This window comes from Saccopteryx leptura, chromosome 3 (genome assembly GCF_036850995.1).
Source record: "Saccopteryx leptura isolate mSacLep1 chromosome 3, mSacLep1_pri_phased_curated, whole genome shotgun sequence".
NCBI classification, from domain to species: Eukaryota; Metazoa; Chordata; class Mammalia; order Chiroptera; family Emballonuridae; genus Saccopteryx; species Saccopteryx leptura.
Genome location: NC_089505.1, coordinates 141748950 through 141770785, shown reverse-complemented (window position 1 = coordinate 141770785; position 21836 = coordinate 141748950). Strand labels below are relative to the sequence as shown.

Sequence of the window (21836 nt, the reverse complement as noted above, 5' to 3'; positions counted from 1 at the left end):
ATGCTGTTTGAGAGACTGAATGATACACTTCTGTGTGCTAAGGAAAAGGCTTGATGTTATTCAAACTCTGTGCATGTGTGAGAGAGAGAGTTTAGTACAGAACAATGAGTGTCTCAAACTGTAGAATGCCCTTACATTTCTTTTATCCTTTGGGAGCTTCCTGTATTTGTGAAGTGCTTTCAAATCAGCAACTGCAGCCTCAACATCTGGACCCTCCCTGCTGTAGCGAACATAAATTAACTGGTAGCATCCTGTAAATGTTACAGGAGGGGCGCTCTGGGAGTACACAGAGGCAGGCCAGGGTGCTTTCAGTATCTAGCAGCTGGTCCCGATGGAGTGCCTCAGAACTGGTTTTAGCTGACGTCAGATAACGCTGATGTGCACCAGACTGGCTTGTAGTACCAGTAAAGCCGATCCCTCCCACTTCCCCTACTGCCCCTATGCTTGCCAGAATGCTGGAGACCATTATGAACTCACAGTTGTCATTTGATCTCCATCTGGCTGCTGTCACTGAAGCTGCCTTTTATCACTTGCCAAAAGTGTAAAGCTGACGACACTCCCCTTTCTCACAGATCTTTGCTTCTAGTCCTTATTTTTCTAATTTTCTGGGTAGTTTCAAATAATCCTCCTTCTGCACAAGTCCATGTACTACCATCAGGAAACTTAGCAAAGGATGCACTAGAGTATTTACCCACATGCCTTCTTGGTGAACTAGACTTAGCAATACACTTTTAGGAAGTGTCAGACATGGGCTGTGGCTTTGCTGACTTCTAATATTATGTCTTCAGTTTAATGTGGTTTGAATTTCTGATAAAAATGTGAGATTTGCATGTCTGATCTCATGCTGTGGTAAATTTTATGGAGCTGTTGATCACAACAGTCTAGCCATACAATTATATGGGTCCCTGTATTGAGTTAGAATCTACACAAATTAAACAATAAATATAAGGGTAGCATGTCATAAATTGGATTTTATAACAGTTTAATAATCTGAGGAGGACAGAAGAATAAATTCTGAGGAGATGTTGATGTATTTAGTCACTAGAATGCTCTTAGGTAAAGCTGATCGTAAATCTGGTGCCAGCTTAACAATTTACTGTTAGTGATGTTCAGTTCAGCAATCTTAGCACCACAGCCTAAAGATGATTCTCAGTCAAGAATAATCTTTAGAGAATAAACCTCTTAGAGAAGGCATTTCACATTCATTAGTGTTGTTGATGGTGATGGTCATGAAATAACATAGGTTCTAAAAAGTTTGAAACATTTAGAATCCTAATTTTTACTTAGTTTAGCAAATTAATTCCTCTAAGTAGTAATTAGAAAGAAGCTTTTATGCATGCTGTTAGGATACTGTTTATAAAAAAAATTAGGAGGCTCTACATTCTGTATGACTTATACTGTGTTTAAAAAATGATATAGCCCTGGCCGGTTGGCTCAGTGATGGAGCGTCGGCCTGGTGTGCGGGAGTCCCGGGTTCGATTCCCGGCCAGGGCACACAGGAGAGGCACCCATCTGCTTCTCCACCCCTTCCCCTCTCCTTCCTCTCTGTCTCTCTCTTCCTCTTCCGCAGCCGAGGCTCCGTTGGAGCAGGGATGGCCCAGGCACTGAGGATGGCTCTGTGGCCTCTGCCTCAGGTGCTAGAATGGCTCTGGATGCAACAGAGTGACGCCCCAAAGGGGCGGAGAATCGCCCCCTGGTGGGTGTGCCGGGTGGATCCCGGTGGGGCGCATGCGGGAGTCTGTCTGTCTGACTGCCTCCCCGTTTCCAGCTTCGGAAAAAGGCAAAAAAAAAAAATGATGTAAAAATGAAGCAATTTGGAAGGACATACATCACAATGTAAACTATGTTCCTCTTTGAATAACAGCATTGCAAGTCATTTGGGTTTCTTATTTTTGCTTACTTTTATTTGATAATGTTTCATATAATAAGCATGTATTCCTTTATTAAAGTAGTCTTTTTAAGAGGCAAAATTTACCGTCAGTAGAAGACAGATCATAAATGTATAATATGATGAGTTTTGACAAATATATACACTCATATAACCCAGTCAAGATATAACCCCAATAATGATGTAATCTAAGTCAAGCTATATAACATTTCCATTGCCCCAGAAAGCTCCCTTAAAGCCCCTTCCAGTCAATTCCCACATCCCATAAGCAACCACTGTTCTGATTCCTATTATCATAGATGAGCAAGTCACTTCTTAACTAAAAAACTTCGCACAGTTTTTTAAAAGAAACTTCTGTGTAGACTGAGATAAGAACAACAACAATAAAGTTGAAATAGTTCCCTGCCTTAAAGTGCCTTACCTTGTCATCGAGGAGATGAGAAAATAATAGAGAGAGCATAGGAGAGAGTATTTAAGAGCTAAATCATGTAGCTCAGGAAAACTCAGATAAGAATAAGATAATCACATTTTATAAGATCTCAGATCCATGATTTCATTCCAGTAAAAAAAGGGGAGAAGTAAGAAAGGGGGAAAAAAGAGAAAAAACCCCACAAAAGATAAAAGGGGAAAGTCTACTAAAATTCAGGCTCTACGAGGTCAGGGACTATGTTTATTTTGTTTTGTTCACTGTATCCTCAGTCCCTTACACATTACCTGGCAGAGGTACTGACTCAAGAAATATTTGTATACTGAATAAGTGGATACTACTATTCAGTTACTCAGTCAACAAAGATTTATTCACTTTTTCAACAATTATCTATTGACCTGTTACTGTGTGACCCGGATTATGCTAAGTCAGTGGTGGGATTCAACAGGTTTGCACTGGTTCGGCAGAACTGATACCTAATTTTTTGTTGGGTTCAACAAACCGGTTGTTAAAATGGCACTTGTAATCAGGGTTTTCTCTAAGGTGGGCACCAGGGCAGCCGCCCAGTGCGGAAATCACAAATTTACATTCCTTACTCTTTTTTTTTTCTTTTTTTTTTCTGAAGCTAGAAACAGGGAGAGACAGACAGACTCCCGCATGCGCCCAACCGGGATCCACCCGGCACGCCCACCAGGGGGTGATGCTCTGCTCCTCCGGGGCGTCGCTCCGTCGCGACCAAAGCCACTCTAGTGCCTGGGGCAGAGACCAAGGAGCCATCCCCAGCGCCCGGGCCATCTTTGCTCCAATGAAGCCTCGGCTGCGGGAGGGGAAGAGAGAGACAGAGAGGAAGGAGAGGGGGAGGGGTGGAGAAGCAGATGGGCGCTTCCCTTGTGTGCCCTGGCCGGGAATCGAACCCGGGACCTCTGCACGCCAGGCCAACGCTCTACCACTGAGCCAACCGGCCAGGGCCATTCCTTACTCTTTTTTAACATTCATCTGCGCAACAGCATATTCTTAGTGCCATAGTAATGTTCATTCCGTCCATAGGTGAAAAAAATTGCAAGTGAGGATGCCAATCAAGAAGCAATATGGAAATATATTAAATAATAGTTTTATTGTTTTTTTGTCAGGTATTATTTAATATTTTTTATTGATATTCTAACACTCTTTCTTAGAATATAATCTAGTTTTGTGTAGCTCTTTTATTGTTCTTATTTAAGTATTAAATGCATGAAATAATAAACTACCTTTTGGTATATCTTTTTTATACTTAAAACAGTCAGATGGACAGAGAACTGGTTGTTAAATTACTTGAATCTCATCACTGTGCTAAATCCTGGAGATAGAGTGGAAGGCAATGGTTCCTAAAAGTGATAGACATGGCCCTTAACTTCATGGAGCTTCCAACTGTCTTGTCAGGAAGAATGATATTAACAGTGTGTTAGAGGCAGGTAAACTGTTACTAGTGAGGGATGAAAAAGGAAGGAGCAGGCTGAGCCTGAGGAAGTGAGGGAAGACCAGTGCAACAAGCAGGGGTGAGGAGCAGGAGATGGGGCTGCCGTTTGTCAAGAACGAGACGATGCATATGGGACCTTGCTGGCTGTCAGATGGATTTGGGATTTTTATCCCAAGAACACTAGGATGTCATTGAAGGATTTTAAGCAGGAAAAGGACACAATCAACTTTGTTTATAAAACATCTTTCTGGCTCGTAGTCAAAGAGAACGCCTGGGATGAAGGCGAGGGTAGACACAGGAAGACTAGTCAAGAGACCGCGGTAGTGAAGGGGAATTGAGGACCTTGGAGAGTATCACAACAGGAGAATTAAAAAGGCATATTCAGAAGTAGAAGTGAGCCTTGGCCAATGGATTGGTTATGATGAATACATGTGTAGAGGTGTCAAGGGTGACCTCAGGCCCCGGCATGAGCAATTCTGTGGATGGTGGGACCACTGTACTTTTTTCTCTTATATTATTATAAAAAAGAAACCAAGCTCACAAGTTAACCATGCTGAGGGTCACACCATTATTGGGCGGAGTTCAAACCATGGAGCTATAATGTTTCCAACTGCCCATGTGAGGTGCAAAAGTGGTGATTTGAAATGGCTGGTATAGTGCAAAATGGTGATGGTGGAAGGATTTTTATGCCCTCCACCTGTTCCCTTTGGTACCTTTTCTTGCTGTTGCCCATACTCCTCCCTTTCTTTCTTTCTTTCTTTCACTTATCCTCACATTATTTTCAGATATGAGAACTCATCCCCACTAAGATAATTATGACAATTACAGCTCTAAATGGGACTGCCTTTTTCTCACCTCTCAAATCCCACATACTTTGAGTCTTTATTTTTTAAGAGGAATGGGATAGATATTAGGGAGATGGGATGGGTCACAGATAGTTGTAATTTTTTTTTTTTTTTTTCTGAAGCTGGAAACAGGGAGAGACAGTCAGACAGACTCCCGCATGCGCCCGACCGGGATCCACCCGGCACGCCCACCATGGGGCGATGCTCTGCCTATCCTGGGCGTCGCCATGTTGCGACCAGAGCCACTCTAGCGCCTGGGGCAGAGGCCACAGAGCCATCCCCAGCGCCCGGGCCATCTTTGCTCCAATGGAGCCTTGGCTGCGGGAGGGGAAGAGAGAGACAGAGAGGAAGGCGCGGCGGAGGGGTGGAGAAGCAAATGGGCACTTCTCCTATGTGCCCTGGCCGGGAATCGAACCCGGGTCCTCCGCACGCTAGGCCGATGCTCTACTGCTGAGCCAACCGGCCAGGGCTGTAATTTTTTTTTTAAAGATCCTATTTATTGATTTTTAGAGAGAGAAGAGAGAGAGGAGAGGGAGAGAGAGGAAGGGTCTGGGGAGGAGTGGGAAGCACCAACTTGTAGTAGTTGTTTCTCATATGTGCCTTGACCAGGGCAAGCCCAGGGTTTTGAACAGGCAATCTCAGCATTCCAGCTTGATGCTTTATCCACTGTGCCACCACAGGTCAGGCAATATAATTGCATTTTTTTTAGAGAAATAGGCGGCCCTCTGCCTGTGTAGGTTGGGACCATCTTATTGTTCTCTATTTACCCTATTATTTTCTTCTTTACCTTTTACCAGTATTTTCTTTGCACTCTCTGCCTGTCAGTTATCTTTTTATTCCCTTGCCATTGAGTTATCTTTATTATGGATCCTAGCTATGTAACCTTGGAAAGTTTAGGTAAGGTCTCTAAATCTCAGTTTCTTCAAATATAGTTGGAATAATTTTGATGTCAGTGGATTCAATGTCTTCTACATGGTAGTTTCTATTATTTTTTCTCCCCTCCCCCATTCATTCCTTGGCTCAGTTGCCTGGAGTCTTCAGGAATTAGATTTAGGAAGTCACTCTTAGGCATATTCAGCATCTGTAGGCAAGCTTAACAGTACCACCACAGGGATTTGGGAAGTGTTTCTCTCATCTCTATTTCCCTCTTTACTTGCCCACTACAAGAGGACATGTCATCTTTGAGTAGTGGTTGTTTGTCTCACCAAGTTGTAAGTGTATGCCACTAGACACAATAAGGGAGAGAATTAGGCTAGATCTGCACAAATCTACCCCTACCATGAGAAAAGCACTCAGTAAATGTACTATACTGATTACCAAATCACAAACATTTTTGTGTATGAAGACTAGTCTTCTGTTTGAAGAGCGCACATAGGAATCAAGCAAACTCACCCTTATCATTTATATCTATGAATAATATATGTGCTTCTATAGATCCACAGAACAAAAAAGAGAGTCCAGAAATAAACCCATACTTTATCAATTATATGGGCAATTAATTTATGATAAAGAAGGCAAAAATATACAATGGGGGCATAACTGTCTTTTCAATAAATGGTGTCGGGAAAACTGGTGTCTGAAATACATGCAAAAAAAAATGAAAGAAAGAAACTAGACCACTCTCTAACACCATATACAAAAAAAAAAAAAAGTCAAAATAGGTTAAAGACTAAAATGTAAGACCTGAAATCATAAAACTTCTAGAAGAAAAAGATAGTAAACTCTTTGACATCTATCTCAGTGATAATTTTTTGGATATGTATGCCTGGGCAGTGGCAACAAAAGCAAAAATAGATAAATGGGACTATATCAAAATAAAGTAGCTTTTGCACAGCAGAAGAAACCATCAACAAAATGAAAACATGCATTCTATAAGGGGTTAATATCCAAAGTATATAATCATACAACTCAACATTAAAAACAAAAAATTTGATTAAAAATGGGAAGAAAACTTGAATAGACATTCCTCTAAAGAAGACACATAGATGGCTAACAGACATATGAAAAGATGCTCAAAACTAATCACCAGGGAGATTCAAACTACAACCACACACCTGTCAAAATGGCTATTATCAAAAAGTCAACAAAGAATAAGTGCTGGAGAGGATGTGAAGAAAAGGGAACCCTTGTGCACTGTTGGTGGGATTGTAAATTGGTACGGCCATTGTGGAAAAGAGTATGGAAGTTCCTCTAAAAATTAAAAATAGAACTACCATACAACCTAGCAATTCCACCTCTGGATATTTATCTGAGGAAAACAAAAACACTGACTTGAAAAGATTCATGCACCCCTAGTGCATTACAGCATTATTTACAAAAGCCAAAATATGGAAGCAACCTAGGTATCCACTGAATGGATAAAGAAGATATGGTATACCTATATATACACACAATGGAATATTACTCAGCTATAAAAGAGAATTAAATATTTCCATTTATGATAACATGGATTGGACTAGAGTGTATTTTGCTAAGTGGAATAAATCAGAAAGAGAAAAACAAATACCATATGATTTCACTTATATATGGGATCTAAAAAAAACTAAAATAAACAAGCAAACAAAACAGAAACAGACTAATAGATACAGAGAACAAACTGATGATTGCTAGAGGAGAGGGGACTGAGGAGTGGGTAAAATCATGAAGGGGGATAAGAAAAACAAACTTTCAGTTATAAAATAAATAAGTCATGGGACGTAATATACAGCACAAGGAATGAATTCAATAATATCATAACTTTGGGTGGTGATAGATGATTACTAGATTTATTATGGTGATCACATCATAAGATATTTAAGTGTCCAATCACTATATTGTACACCCGAAACTAATATAATATTTTATGTCAACTATATTTTAATAAAAAAAAACAATATATGTGTTCATCCAGCTTAGGTAATAAGGGCCCAGCATCCACCATTCAGTTAGTCATATATGGTTAAGTACTTACTATGTGCAAAAGCATGCACCAGGAACTGGGTCAACAGTGATGGACATTACAGTTTCAGTGGAGCTCACATTCTGTTGAAGAAAATGCACTTGAAACAACAAATTACATAATTAATTTCTCAATTATAATTGTGATAAGTTCTACTGAGAAACAATTATAGGCTGCTAAAAGAACTTTCAGCAGAGAGATCTGATTAAGTGGAGAGATCAGGGAGGTTGAGAGAGATTTCTGAAGAAATTACTAGTAAGCATTGAACATGAAGGCAAAAAGCAGTTCCTGAGAAGGAAAGAGTTCCCCAGTTGTTTGGAAGATGCAGATTCTGAGTTTCTAAATGCTGGTGGTGCTGTCTCAGGATAAGACCTTTGGTGACTTGGTGTTCTAAAACTGTAATCTGCAAGGATCTTCTGACTTGGTTATGCCCAAAGGGAAGAAACCCACTCAGGCATCCTCAAACCAATGAGTTAAAATTGGGTAGAGAGTATAAAGGTATTGCATATCACTTAATTTCCCTCACCAAAGACACACACACAGGTGACTCAGGAACCTCACTTTGTTGAAGGTCTACTTTGGGACAACTATTTTACACTTCTGTGAATTCACTCAATCCTCAAGTAACCTTGCAACACAAATATAAACCCACACATCCAGGGTGACTGAAGGTGAAAAAGATTAAATAACCTGCCCACAATCACACCTGTACAACCTTTGTCCCGTGAAAGCCCATGAGCTTCTGGCTATACCAAGTGGCCCAATTGTTAGCACATTGTTCGAAGATTGCTGTCCTCTTTAGGAGCTTTCAAAAAAGTTTTTAAATGTGTGAAAAGTGACAGGAAGCTCCAGAGAGTAAACTCATGTATAATTGGCAATGTCATTTAAAAAAGTTGTTATTTAACAAAGATAATTATGACTCATGAGCAGCCTCATGCTTTGACTATTGAAGTTTGTATCTGCTAATATTCTCATTCCCTAAATTTTATTGGCAAAGTCAGTATGGTTAGGACAGTTTCTACCAATGGGCTGAACTTTGAAAAACTGAATGGAAGAACACACCATCAGAGTGAAAAAGAGAAATAATTTAGTTGTGTGAACCATTGCCAGCCTTCCAGGATTCCAGGATGAAACTGATATTGCTGTACTGTATTTACATTGAACTTCTATTTCCAAAGCACTGATGTGTAATTTAACTTTATTCTTATTATATTGGAGATTACATTCAAATAGTGCCAGAAAACCAGAGAGAATTCAGGAACTTCTTGGAAACAGTTTGGCAATTGAAAAATCTCATTAGAAGGATCTAAGGATCATTTCTTTTTCTATTTCATGTGAAAAACTCAAGTGACCCAAAAAGGCATGGTTCTTTGGAAGGAGATCAAGAAACAAATAAATAGACTCTTCATATGCTGCTTGCTTGTGGGAGTTGCAGAAATGGAAATCTACACAAGGACTTTATTTTTTGCAGTCTGTTCATTAACCTTCTCCAGGATTCGGGCTGTCCCTGATATAAATTATGCTAAATACATAATTATATAAATTAATTTTATAGCACTGCTTTAAATTGGTCTGGCAGGTCTAAGCAAAATGATGATGTGTTCTCTTGAAACCTGCATCCTTGTTGGAGCCTTTGGTCCATTCTTCTTTCCTCACTGGCTCCTTATGCACCAGAGTGGAAACTCCCGACAATCTGTGTCTCCTACTCACTTCTCAAATCTACCCTTCTCAGGCATTTCCACTGATAGGTCAAGTTCAAATTTGAACTCACCGGCCACTCTGGCCCACATAATTGCTACTGCTGCTGTGCTTTCCTCTTGTAACCTCCAGTCCCGGAAGTATCTTTTTGCAAATGATCCAACCAGATTGCAAAGTCCAGGCTACTCAGTATGGCATATGATCTGACCTCTGCTATTCTCACCAGGGTCGTTTCCTGCTTCATAAAGTACTTCTGCCCCAGGTATTTCTTGTTCCAGCAATGCTGAAGTATTTATGGTGCCCAGCAGGTCTGGCTTTATGGACAAGCAACCTGTGCCTTTGCACAGGGACCTGCACTTAGAAGGGCCATTTGAGTTAATGCTTTTCTGTAACTGTGTTGAAATTCTTAATAATTTATGAACAAGGGCCCCTGAGTTTCCATTTTACTCTGGGCTCCACAAATTATGTCACTGGTCCTGGTGCCCAAACATCTTGTAGCTTCTTTCCTGTGTCTCACGTGTACCCTTCTCTCTGCCTCGCATATCTTTCCCTTCATCTCCGTCTCCTGTGCACTTCTTAGTCTTTCAAGCCTAATTTGAATACCACTTCTTAAGTGAAACCTTCTCTGAACACTTGTCTTCCATCCCGGACTGTGTTAATTACTCCTTCCTCTGTGCTATCCCTTTATACTGCTCAAACGTCTATTATAGTCCTTCCATAACATGTGGTAAGTAATCACTTACCTGCCTGTCTACCTCTACCAACCTTTGATCTCCCGAGGACAGGGTCTATGCAGGGCCCATGTAGTGCAGTATAATGGTTAGGAACTCTGGAACCAGACTATCTGGCTGGGTGTGATCCTAGAGAAGTCACCTGGCTTCTTTGTGTCTTGGTTCCCTCACTGATTAAAAGGAGGATAATCACAGAATCTACCTTGAAGGCTTGTCGTGAGATTTGAATAAGATAGTCTATGTAAAGTGCTTGGAACAGGGCCTGGAACATAGTTAGTAAATATTTCTTCTCCTTATACATTATTCTCTTTTGTGTTCCTGAAACCTAATCCAGTGGCTAGAATATTTCTTATATGAACATTTATTGAATACCTACTGCACACTGGGCTCTGTGCTGGCTCCCTGAGATACAAAGTGAAATAAAACATGGCCTCTGCTCTCAAGAAATTTAACTTCAGTCAGGGTGAGAGATAAACAATTAACAATCATGGTCCAGTTGATAAAATACTAAGTGCAAGTTACTTTGAGAGGACAGAATAAAGTGCCCCAATCAGGTTGCAGATGTAAAACCTGATCTAAATTGTGCAGAATAAAGAGGAGTTAGCTAAATATGGAAAAAGAGAAGGAAGATTCTACAGAGAGGGAACAGCATATGAAAAAGCACTTATGTGTGAAAGTCTCACATGTATAGGAAAATATATGACATTTTATGTGGCTAAAGCAAATGGTGTTTGGGAACACTTAGGGAGACTAGAAAGACAGACTGGCAGGACCAGCAGGTACATTTTAACTCTGGCCCATTGGTGGCAGCTGCCTGGAACATTGTATTGAGAAGAATTCTGAAGTCATGCCCAGTCTCTGTGGGAAAGAATGAGGAGATACGTTAGTGGGAGCCTGCATGTCACATATCTGCCATTACAGTATTGGTAGATTATGTAGTGTCTCATATGATGTATTAGGAGGTTGGATTTTATCCTGAAAACTATAGGGGATAATTGAACAGTTTTAAGGGTGGGACTGACATGATCAGATTACATAATAGGTATCCCATAAATGCTTGTTAGATTGAACTATGAGCTCCACTTCATCTATTAATGATTTAGTGTGTCAAATGCACCCAGGTGATCTGAATCCAGCAAATAAAACATGCGTAGCTGAGCCTGTCATGGTCAGAGCATTGTGCTAAGTGCTAAAAGCATTAGAGCAGCATCTAGAGGTGCTTAACATGCTCCCATGGTGTCATTACACAGTAAAATAGTATGATTCACACTGCAGTTTCAAACAGAGGATTAAAGTGGTATTAATAATTTATGCAGCTATAATATTTCATGCTATGAGCTGGATGTATCTCAAAAGAAAGACTTCCAAGGGGCTTTTTGAACCTTTAACCATCCTGCTGATTACAAATCAAGCATTAAAAAATTTATGGAAAGAAGCAGACTGTAATGTTTTAAAACAGAAATATATTAAGGCCCTGGCTGGTTGGCTCAGTGATAGAGCATGGACCCAGCATGTGGAAGTCTCAGGTTCAATTCCCGGGTATGATTCCCAGTCAGGGCACACAGGAGAAATGACCATCTGCTTCTCCTCCCCTCTCGCCCCCCCCCCCTTTTTCCTCCCACAGTCATGAATTGATTGATTTGAGCACTTTGGCCCTGGGCGCTGAGGATGGCTCTATGGAGCTTCTGCCTCAGGTGCTAAAATAGCTCAGTTGCGAGCATGGGCCCCAGATGGGCAGAGCATCGGGCCCAGATGGGGATCACTGGGGAGATCCCAGTCAGGGCGCATGCGGGAGTCTGTCTCTCTATCTCCCTTCCTCTCACTTAAAAATAAATAAATATATTGATATGTTTTTATAAATATCTCTAATAGCTATTTCATTTGTAACTACATAGAGATGGCTCTGAGATTTGGGCTGTTTTAAAAAAATAACTTCCCAGACTTACTATTCTTATTAAGAAAATAAAACCTTATAAAAATTGTTATTTGTTATTGCAATCATTGTTTTAATTGTGTGTAACTGGTTTAAAAAAATCTTGTTTGGGGTGATGGGTTTACAACATAATTAACAGTTCAAATGCTATAGAAACATTCACTTGAAACCTATGTACTCTTATTGATTAGTGTCACCCTGTTACATTTAATTCTCTAAATAAAATTTAAATTAAATAAATAAATAAAAATACTTAATAGATGAAAAAAATATTTTGTGAGAATCTGTGCTTCTGAAAGAATTTCAAAAGGAGGTTGCCCTCAACAAATTTAATATAATTGCCAAAAGTATATATATCTATTAATTTTTCCTTAATGACAAAAGAGGTTTGTGATAGCATAGACTAATGTTGCAGTATAGCAAGGAAAAGTTAATTTAAAATAACTACAAGTGATAGGACAGAAGTAATTCAAATGTAAGGAAACCCAATGGAGTTACTGTGTGGGAATAGTATGCAACATATGAGAAAGTATATGTATCTCAAAACACTGGAGCCAAGCAACACTTGAGTTATTTATCATGTATATACTAAGAAGAAAACTGAAGTAAATGACATCGCTGATTTAATTATAAGTGCAAAGACTAAAAGCCTTTTATTCAGAAGCTGCCTAGAAATGATTTACAGAACCAATGGAGATACTGAGATTATGTTAAAATTTGTACCACCTTGACCAACCATTTGACTCTTTTTGATGTGTCTGTTTTGTCTTTGTTGCTTTCTGGCATTTCCTCCTTTGGACTTCCTATTATTATAAGGGCTGACAATGGTCATAGATCAGTATGGAAGAGCTTTGTCTTTGTAAAAATATTCTTGTTTGCAGTCACATTTCAGGGGTTGAGGGTAAGAGGAAAGGATCTGGACTGCAAACAACTTGGACAGACAGTGTTATGTCTATATGTCTAGTTTCTAGCACAGTTCCTAATACATAATTCATGCTCAATAATTGTGAGTTGAAAGAAAAAATACAGCTTCCCAGAATTTATTAATCCTTATAAAAATGTATAGTCACTGAAGATTTATGCCTATATGGTAACTTTATCATAGTGTCCAAAACTCAATTCTTAATTTACATGGCCATCTTATCTGGACATTTAGTTCTAAAAGCATCTAGGCTACAATGCAGCCCTAAAAAGAAGGTACATTAGGAAGACAAGAAATGGAAATCAAAGAGCCAGCACACAGCAACTCCTCTTCTTTTGCTGCTCAATCATTTGCTGTTTCTTTAATTCATGCTTTTATGAAAACAAGAAGACCTCCAGTGCCTCAGACATGACCCTTCCATCCAACTGCCCTTATTCTCAGGAAAAAAAAAAAATTAAGCTTCCTTTCATCAATACTAGAACACTTAAGAGATTTGGGAAGTAAAGAGGAGATTTTTTTAAATCTGTTTTTTTGCCAGGTGCATCACTCAGCAATTTAGCAGAGATTATACTATTTAATTTTCATAGAAATTTTGCTGGGCAGGTATATTCTCACTTTATAAATTAAGAAATTATGGCTCACAAAAATATCTAGCTTCAAGAATCATGAATAATGGGATGGAGTTAGGATTGAACCACACGGCTACACAGCTTCTTTCCCCATTAGTGTGAGAGAGAGGTGGTTCTACTCTGAAACTTTCTCAAGGTCTTTCTTGTTTTAATTGTTGATCAAGACCCTCTATGCTCTGTGATCATGAGACACAGTAATCTTGGAATCCTGGAATGGGCATTAATGTTGCTTATATTTCTAATACATTTGACATTAACTGTTGTAACGCCAGTGGCTGTGGACATGCAGGATCACACTGAATTCAGGCAGTCGGTAAAGGAACTGTGGAGCCAGAGGATGGTGGGCCATTCCATTTATTAAAGTCTCACAGTGGCAGAAGAGCAAGCAGGCAGGGAAAATTGCTTCCCTTTCTCTCCCTGTCAGGACTCTCCAGCAAAATAGGGCGGGTCACGTGGGGAACCCCTTCTCTGGCAAACAATAGCAAATAACAGCCCCTCCCAATGGCAGCAGGCAATCTGCAATTTGCAATCTGCTGACCTGAGAGTAAGCACCCGCAGCCTTCCATACACTATACACACATGGCACTGTCCCGTGCACATACACCAATCAGGCAAAGTGCAAGCAACCAAACCTAACACACCTGTAACATACTGGTTTGCCCAACTGTCATAACAGATTAATCCAGTTGGCCAGGTATATCACAATGGTCTACTGTTTGAGCAGAAAGAGAAGGCCATGGCAAGAATATAGAAAAAATACTTTCTCTACTGTCATAAACACAATAGTTTATGACAGTTCCATGAGTTGACCATTAAAATGTGTTATTCAAATTAACAATATGATATAATGATGATGATGAAAATGATAATGGTAGTAACACTCTCATTTAGTGAACATTTAGCATGTGTCAAGGATTGCTTTAAACCAGTGTAGTCAACCTGGTCCCTACCACCCACTAGTGGGCGTTCCAGCTTTCATGGTGGGCAGTAGCGGAGCAACCAAAGTATAAATAAAAAGATAGATTTAACTATAGTAAATTGTTTTATAAAGATTTATTCTGCCAAATTTAGCGAAAATCCAACATAAATTACTTGGTAAGTAATTATTATTATATGCTTTAACTTGCTGTAACTCTGCTTTATAAATTTTATAAAGTAAAGTTACTTCCCTACTTTATAAATCACATTACTGTGGAACCAGTGGGCAGTTAGAAAATTTTACTGCTAACAGAGATACAAAAGTGGGCGGTAGATATAAAAAGGTTGACTACCCCTGCTTTAAATATTTTTTTTGTGTGTAATTTAACCTTAAAATAACTCTACAAAATATGTGTTATTGTCCTCATTTTACAGATGAGAAAACGGAAGCTCAGAGTTTTGACTTGCTGAGCTCTTATAGTACCAAGTAGCAGAGCTGATTTTGAACACAGATTTGATGTTCATACCCCTATTTTTAGCCACGATGCCACATAAACTTCTGTAATAACAATGGCATTATGTTGCTCTCCCTTAGATTTTAATTTTGCTTTCACATCTCTACCAGAATTGCTTTTGTTAGTTTTATTTCGTGTGTGTGTGTGTGTGTGTGTGTGTGTGTATTAGTATGTGGTTGTAGTTAATTCTGACATAAGAGTCTTCTTGGCCATAATATACTGGTTTGTTATGTAACTTAATTTCATTATAACTTATAATGCTTATTTTCTATAATAGTTTTCAGAACATGCTACTAATATTATTTTACTTCATTCATACACACACACACACGTATATATAGCATGAAGAACTTGTGAATATAATCTCAGGGACATTATTTTACCTTTCAGGTGAAGTGGTATCCTGTCTCATGACTCAGCTTCTGCCACTTTTCACCCAGCTAGTATGTATTGGGCTCCACTGTAGGTTAGATACTCTGCTAGACATCCAGAACAACAAAGATCAGATATAGTTTCCATACTCAAGGGATACATAATAACTTATTCTAGTTTATGTTTAAAGCACAGATAAGATGGATCCTAAATTAGTGGAATAGTCCAGGTATAATTAGGGAAATATCTCCCAGTAATCCTGTTCCCCACTTTCCATAGAAATTTAGCGGTAATTTACAAAATTTATGTTTAGCATGCAGAATAAGAAATACTCAATAGTCTATGAATGGATTCCAGTTAGTTCCTGTTCAAGGAGTTGCCGAAAGTCCTGGAGCACAAGATATTAAAGGGATCCCAGAAACTAAGAGAGATCATCTTCACGACTATTAGAAGATTCTAATATTTTAAGTGTGTTATCCAAAGCTTTGAGAAAAACATGCCCTATAGTCAAATCCTGTGTCCTTCAGCCACTATCTGTATCATGTACTATATTATATAACTTTTCCTGAACCTTGCTATCCTTCCTCATAAAACAGAGATAATAATTCTTTTTGTAGGCTTGCTTATGTATTCATTCATCTAGAAAACATTTTAAAAATACCTACTACATCCCAGATCTTAACCAGGCATTAGATGAACAATATTCAGCCAGAAAGACACTGTTCCTGCCCTCATGAACCTTACAGCCTGGTGAAGGAGAGAGGCAATGAATGAACCGGGGACCATGATAGAGAATAAAGGGACCAAACTGCTTTCAAGTGGGTGGTCAGAGAAGGCCTCGCTGAAGAGATGACCTAGACTGACATCTAAAGAACGCAAAGAGTATACTTTGTAAATAGCAAATGGGAAAAGTATTTCAGGTAAGGGAAGTGCTTTGTGCAAAGGCCCTGGGTTGGAAAAACAGAAGCTGAGAAATTGAAAGTAGCCTAGTAGATTGATAAATAAAGAAGAGGGCATTTTCTTTAAAAAAGTGAATATTGTCTATTCCAAAACCCTAGAATTCCACTGGTGAGCATATACCCTAGAAAAATTCTTGCCTGTGTCTCTGAGGGTACACATATAAGAGCATTCCTAGTAGCACTAAACTGTGTTCATGATACAACAAAGCTAAAACAACAAACACTGGCAGAAGAAAGGAGAAGTAAATCTTAGTAAATTTACATTGTGGTGAAAATGAATGAATTGTAGCTCCTCAGACCAACGAAGATGAATCATATAAACATTAATTTGAGTAGAGAAAACAAATCATTAAAAAACAACTTACAGTATTATTAGATAACTTAAAATTATCTTAGAATATCCAAAATTTTAAAATTATTTGGTGGTGTTGGGTGAAAATAAAAATAACTATAAGGCATGCAAAGAAGCAGGAAAATAATGATCTAGAACCTAGACAAAAACCAATCAACAGAAAAAGGCACAGCTATATAATATTGATGGTTGAACTACCAAGAGTCCCAAAACACTAATTTGAAGAACATATGCACCTCTATCTTCAGTGCAGTGTTATTTACAATAACCAAGATCTGGAAACAGCTCAGGTGCCCGTTGGTGGATGAGTGGATGAAGAAGCAGTGGTTCATTTACACAATGGAAAGCTATCTGGCCATAAAAAAGAAGAAAAATTTAATTTCCATGACAGCACGCATGGACCTGGAGATTATTATGCTAAGTGAAATAAGCCAGTCAGAGAAAGACAAATACCATATGATTTCACTATATGTGGAACCTAATGAACAAAATAAACTAACAGTAAAAATGAGACAGACTCATACATGGAGAGCAGGGTGGCGGCTGGGGTTGGGGTGCTGGGTGAGGCAGGGGGTGAATACAGAAAAAAAGGACAAAAGGCAAAAGAAAGAAACTCATGGACAAGAACAACAATGTGGTGAATGCCAGAGGAAAGGGAGGTGAAGGAAGGTATAGGGGAATTTAAATGGGGATGGATGATAACTGGACTTGGGCGCGTGAACACAGAGTACAGTATACAGAGGCATGTTGTAGAATTGGGCTCCTGAAACCTGTGTCACTATGTTAACCAACCTCACCTCAATAACTCTAATTAAAATAAATAAATAAAAGGAAAAACCAGCTATTATCAATCTGTTCAAAAGGTACAATCAAATGTAGCCATAATAAAGAGAGAATTTAAAGATGTAGAAAAGACCCAAGTGGAATTTCCAGAGATAAAAAAAGACAATACTCAAAGTAAAAAAATGCATGGGATAGCATTTGTGCTACTGAATTTAAAGTGCATCTCTGGTAGAAAACATATTGGATCTTGCTTTTTAAAACGCAGTCTAACAATCTCTGACTTGATTGTTTAGCCCTTTCATGTGAAATGTAATTAATAATATATATAGTTGGTTGAGGTAGGCTATTTTGCTATTTTTTTTTATTTGTCTCATCTTTTTGTTGCTGTTGCTTCTCTGTTCTTCTTTTATTACTTTTTGTGCTTAAAAATTATATTTTGCATTCTATATTAATACCTCTGTTAATTTGATAGCTATATTTCTTTGCCCTGTTTTGTGTTAGTGCCTCCAAAGATATTGCATGCATATTCCAATCTATCACAAGTAAATACTAATGTACTTTCAACAAATTACAGGAATTTATCACCGGTCTAATAGCATTTCCCTCCCTGTTGTGTTATTGTTGTTATATATGCGGATGGTGAACCGCACAATAAAGTGTATAATGTTTGCTTTAAAGATTCATGTACTTTATAAAGAAATTAAGAGAATAAAAGAGAAAATATACAAGTAAGTATAATCTTTCATATTTATGCACATATTGACCAATTCTGGTGTTCTTTCTTTCTCCCCCTGCATCTGAGTTACCTCCTGGGGTCGTTTTCCCTCTAGCCTGATGACTTTCATTTAGCATTTCTTATAGTACAGATATGCTAGCTACAAATTCTCTCAGTTTATTTTGAATTGTCTCTATTTTGTCTTCATTTCTAAAGAATAGTTTGGATACATAATTCTTGGTTGAAAAAAAAAACTTTTTTTTTTTAAATTTTATTTATTCATTTTTAGAGAGGAGAGAGAGAGAGAAACAGAAAGAGAGAAGGGGGAGGAGCAGGAAGCATCAACTCCCATATGTGCCTTGACCAGGCAAGCCCAGGGTTTCGAACCAGCGACCTCAGCATTTCCAGGTCGACGCTTTGTCCACTGTGCCACCACAGGTCAGGCCCAAAAAAAACTTTTTAACAACTGAATCATCATTCCAATGTTTTCTGGCTTCTCTTGCTTCTGACAAGAAGTCAACCATTATTTATATTGTTTTTACCCTTTATTCACTCAAATATATTTCTTCCATTTTCTCTTTCCTCCCCTTTTGGGATTTCAAGTACATGTGGAAGTACACTATTTCATGCGATCCCACACAGGTCTGTGACATTCTGTTCATTTTTCTTTAATCTTTTTTCTCCCAACTCTGCAGATTTGTAATTTCTATTGACCTGTCTTTAAGCTCACTGACTTCCTTTTTTCAAGTCAAATCTAATAAACTTCATTTCTGTGTGGTATTTCTCAGCACTGGAATTTCCATTTGGATTTTTAAAGAAGATTTTATTTTCTTATTTTAGATGAGAGAAAGAAAGGATGAGGGGAGGAGCAGGAAGTATCAACTCTCATACATGCCCTGACCAGGCAAGCCCAGGTTTCAAACCGGCGACTTCAGTGTTCCAGGTTGATGCTTTACCCACTGCACCACCACAGGCCAGGGCCATTTGGATTTTTTTTATAGGGTCTGTTTTCTGGTGAGTTTCCTTTTTTATTCACTCAATATTAGCATTATTTCCCTTAATTATTTGAATATATACATTTTTATTCCTTGGACATATTTATAACAGCTGCTTAAAAAAATTTTTTTTCTAAATCAAACACCTGGGGCTATTAGAAATCAATCAATTTTTATTGACTGGTATTTATTTCTTAGGTATGGGTTATACTTTTCTGTTTCTTTGTTTATCTAATAGATTTTTTTGGTTTAAGAAACAAACATTATAAATAATCTGTTTAATGATTTATTCTTCTTATGATTTTTAAAAAATAATTTTTAAAGACTTCATTTATTTCATTTTTTTTTCAGAGAGGAGGGGGGGGGAGCGGGAAGCATCAACTCTCATATTTGCCTGACCAGGCAAGCCCAGGGTTTTGAACTGGCGATCTCAGTGTTCCAGGTCGATGCTTTATCTCATGGCACCACCACAGGTCAGGCTATGATTGTTTCTTGTCTACACTCAAAATTGCAAAATCTGCCTCTCCCAGAGTGTGCAGCCATTGATGTCTGTGCTCAGTTTTGCTTTGTCGTTTCCTGGGAAAGGAGTGCTTGGCTCTCTCAGGTCTTTCCTACACCTACATAGTTTATTGGTAAGTCAATGATCTGGGCAGAGGTGATGGTCAGATACCTCAAGTCAGTGAGTTCTCACTCTTTGCTGTCTGAGTTGTGTGTATGATGAGGAGCACATTTAAAAGTACAGCAATTTTACACGTCTCCCAGACTCTCCATTTCTTTAGAGTACATACATAGTTTAGCACCTACTTTGAGCTATGTGGATATTCTATTATGTCAGCCCTTCTATGGCTCTCTCAGTTCTAAAATTCCCCCATACTAGCTGTTCTGCCATCCTCCCCAAACCAAGACAACTATTTTACTCACCTGATAAAGCTGTAGGTTTTTGTTCCTCAACATGGGTATAGGTGTATGAGAATGCCTTCTGCCCCCTGCCCAACATGAAGGCCACAGACTGATTCTTTGGGGTATGGTAGAGTTTTCATGAGTAAGACTTCTAACACTGTTGCCTGACTTTGGTCTTTATCCTTGCTATGAAGTCATTGTTGTTAATCATTTTTTTCTGGTTTTGTACTAGTTTGTTGTGAAGAGGAATATCTCTACTTCTCTTTCATGCTACTGCTATAGAAAGTTAGAGTCTCCAAACAGGCTTTATTTGTAGAAATTTACAAGTTGATTCTAAGATTCATATGGAAATTCAAAGGACCTAAAATAGTCACATAATTTGGAAAAGTTGAAAAAAAACTTAGTCTATATTTCCAGGACTTATTATACAACTAGGGTGATATTAGCATAAGGAGAAACATATAGGTTAATGTAAAAAAGGAGAAACAGGCCCAATCTTATATGGTCAACTTATTTTGACAATGGCACCATGGTATTTCAATGGGAGAAAGAAGAGTCTTCTCAACAAATGGTACTACAATTGGTCCTTACCTTACACCACACACACAAATGAACCCGAAATGTATCATAGACCTAAATGTAAGAGCTAAGACTATTAAAAATATGGGGAAAACTTAGATCTTTGTGACTCTGAAGTAAGCAAAGAGTTTTGATGGGTCACAAAAAAAGTATAACCTATAAAAGAAAAATTAAAAATCTGGATTTTTATCAAAATTAAAGCCATTTTTTCTTGGAAAAACTTTATTAAGAAAAGGGAGAGGCAAACCACCAACTGGGAGACAATCTTGCAAAACATATATCTAGTAAAATACTGGTATCCAGTTTTCTCTGACTGGCTAATTTTACTTAGCATAATACTCTCCAGAGTTATCCTTGCTGTCACAAAAGGAAATGAAGGTCTTCATAATTTTTGCTTGTTGGAAGAACTTGAAGAAGGATAAAAAAAGAGTAGAAAATTATATGATTCGCTAGAACCATGAAGATGATGAAGATGTGATTCTAACAAGGTAGACAGGCATGACTATTGGGCTACCAAGACTGGAGTAATGGAAGAAAGTTGAACAGAGAAGGAAGTTATCTTTGGAATGAGCTTTAAAGAACTGACAGGTAGGATTTCAGAAAGTAGTGATGGGGATGGAGAACATTCCAGATAGAGAATAGAAAAGACCAATTATGAAAACAGAATATGTAGCCTGAAAGTAAAATGTGGACTTAAATATCTAAAAGCACATCCATCAATTAGATTTATAACCAAAATTAATACGAATGGAATACATAATTCCAGTAGAATGGTAGATGCACAGTGCATACCAGTGTTAGCAAAATGGCAAAATCCATATAGCATTAACACTGTACTTCAAGAACTAAGATGTCTAATGAAGTCTAAAGAAAATACAAAGCTTTCACAGTCTCAAGAAGAACAAACATACAACTAATTTTAGTGGATCTCAAATTTGTCATAAATCAACGATCTTCTAATCATGTTAATGTCTTGATGAAATATTATAATGCAAAATACCCACACACTAAGTAAAAATATTCCAGCTGATGAACATGACCTGGACATTTGTAAGAATATCTTAATATATATATATGCACATAATGTTTTTAGGTAACAGGAGGAAAAATGAAGCACCATTTTTTAAAGGCACTATCATTTAAACATAAACCTGGAGTGCTCAAAATAAGATTCAGGTTTACAAGAAGAAAGTGTGGTGAGAAGTGTCAGATAGCCGTGGAAGCAAGTGTGTTTCTAAAAAGTAAAATCTCAAGGAGGTAAAGAGGAATGGCTTGCTTTAT

General features: G+C 38.2%; 1 pseudogene; it reads left to right on the top strand.

The window, feature by feature from the left end:
- The first annotated feature begins 452 nt into the window (after positions 1-452).
- Positions 453-21472, top strand: LOC136398332 (ubiquitin-conjugating enzyme E2 variant 2 pseudogene; annotated as a pseudogene).
- The last annotated feature ends 364 nt before the right edge of the window (positions 21473-21836 follow it).